We start from the raw sequence: 2,402 nt of genomic DNA, 5'->3' as shown, positions 1-2,402 counted from the left end.
ATCCATGGATCAAATCAACAAAACACCATCAAACTAACAAATCACAAAAAAATTGGGGCTATTTTTTATGGGGATTTTTGAAATTTAGGACGAAATCAAGCAAAAGAAGGCTAGAAAACGGTAGGAGGGACTCCAAATACGTGATCAACGTGTCTCATGATACCATATGAGACGGGGCTAACCCAGTGTAGGCCGATCTTTCACGATTGGAGTGGGTTCCCTCGAAGAACACGAATAACACGGGGAAAAACAGAGAGAAATCACAAGGGGAAACACTCAATAACAAGTCCAATCACACGTCCACTAGACAATCAAACACACAAGATCCACAAGGTACATGAAAAACAAAAGGAAAGATACAAGGTAAAGTTCATACCAAATCCAAAGGATATGGGGTCTTGATGATCTAGATAGATCCTTCCCCAAAGGGGTCTTGATATCCCTCAGGATCTTCTCCTAGGAGGTCTTGACCTCCAAAGGAGTAGTCTCTCTCTCTCTCTCTCTCTCTCTCTCTCTCAAGAGGAGAAGGTAGGAGCAAAGCTCGCATAAAAATGAGCTATCACTTTGCTAACCCTAACTAGGAGGAGGAGGAGGTCTACTTATAGTCTTAGTGCAAATGGGGGCGAAATGAAGGGGTACATGGGCCTCGGGCCCGAAACTATGCGCAGACAGGTACCAGACGTCCGGTGGCGTCCAGACGTCCGGTGGTTGTAGCTTGTAGCAGCTCTGTTTCTTCTGTCTTCTCTTCCATGCTTCCCTCGCGGATGGTGTAGTTGTTCCATTGCGCTCGCACTCCTCGTCGTCGTCTGTGAAGCTCCGTCAATACATATGCATGCACACGAGTGGAGTGTCAAGTAGTATACCATCCTCGAAGGGGTCAAGTGAACATGTGTAATGGAGATGATTCACATTTATGTATGTGAAGTAGAGGTCGCGCGTGTCACTAGCCAAATGGACTCTTGACATGGTGATGCTCCGCATCAGTACCCTTCTACCCCTAGCCCACCCAGAGCAAGATTGGAGGGAGCAAATAAAGAGTTTGTTAACCCAGAAGACCCTCCCGGAGGACGAGGCTGATGTGAAAGGGTCGTAAGACAATCTAAGCATATTGCATGAAGGATGGATGTTGGTGGTAAAACCGGCAGACCTCGGGGTAGGGGTCCCAAGTTGCGGATCTCGGACCGATGGTAACAAGATACAAGGGACACGGTGTTTACCCAGGTTCATGCCCTCTTGAAGAGGTGCTTTGATTATATTGATGGTGGTGTATCGAATACAAGCTTGATCTACCTCAATATCTAAAGTTGTGTTCTAACCCTAAGGCTAGTTGAATGATGTGTTGATCCTCCCCCTCTACAAGCTAAACCCCTCGGCTTATATACATGCCATGAGGATACCTAGGGTTACACGATCGGTTGCAGATCTAAGGATGCGTATGGCGGCGGCCGAAGATATCCTTGGAGTACATGTCCAGTCTTTGGTAGAGGTTGTCTTCATCATGTCGAGGTGCGAGGCTTCTCGAGTCCTTCCTTATGAGAATGAGGGTCCTCAGGCCCAGCCCGAGAACCATAGGACAACTAGGTTGGTACCCCCTAGTCTAGGACATCATCAGTAGCCCCTGAACTAGTCTTCTATGCCGATGACGATGCTCCTCTTCAGCAAAACGACTTCGGCTTGGAGTCTTCGCCTTGATAGATGAGTTCCTCTTTGAAGATTTGCGATCGTTTCATGCACGTGAGCCCTTATAGGGTTCTTTCTTAAGACCTTGTACAATGGGAGGTGCTCAGGGGAGGTGCTTAGAGAAATAAACCAGACTTTTCTTAAGCACCGGTGCTTATTTGTACATGATAGACGCTTAACTGAGCGTCTCTCCTGTAGAAATAGGCACCGGTGCTTCAGAAAAGCCTGGTTTATTTTTCTAAGCATCTCTCTAAGCATCTCCCATTGTACAAGGCCTAAAGGAATCCACCCTGAACAGGATTTCTTCAAACCCAATAACATCCGAAGATGCAGGATAACTTAGCCTCGAAGGCCAACTGTATAGGTGTGAATAGAACTTATAGCCTAACAAATTTACCACAGTGGCACCACTTAAAACCAGGCGGGACAGTTATGGTTGCTCGAATCATGACCCGAGGCATTTTCCTCATTGGCATGTCACGTCAAGGCAGAGATCATGCTCGTTTTTAAGGGATATCATCAAGATTTTGTTTCTCCTCGTAGGCATAATGGCATCTTTTTTGGGGTAGTGGTGATTTCAATGGCACAGTTGGGGGATTCTTGGCCTTTTAACAACCTATAAGAACAGGGCGAAGGCTTCCATTCCTCCCAGCCGACTACCTTTCGAGCTCTTGCGACCCGATCCAGTCCTCTACTTCCCCCTTTGCTCCCACAGCTCCCTT

Source organism: Triticum dicoccoides, chromosome 3B (assembly GCF_002162155.2).
Source record: "Triticum dicoccoides isolate Atlit2015 ecotype Zavitan chromosome 3B, WEW_v2.0, whole genome shotgun sequence".
Classification (NCBI taxonomy): Eukaryota; Viridiplantae; Streptophyta; class Magnoliopsida; order Poales; family Poaceae; genus Triticum; species Triticum dicoccoides.
Note: the sequence above shows the minus strand (reverse complement) of the source record.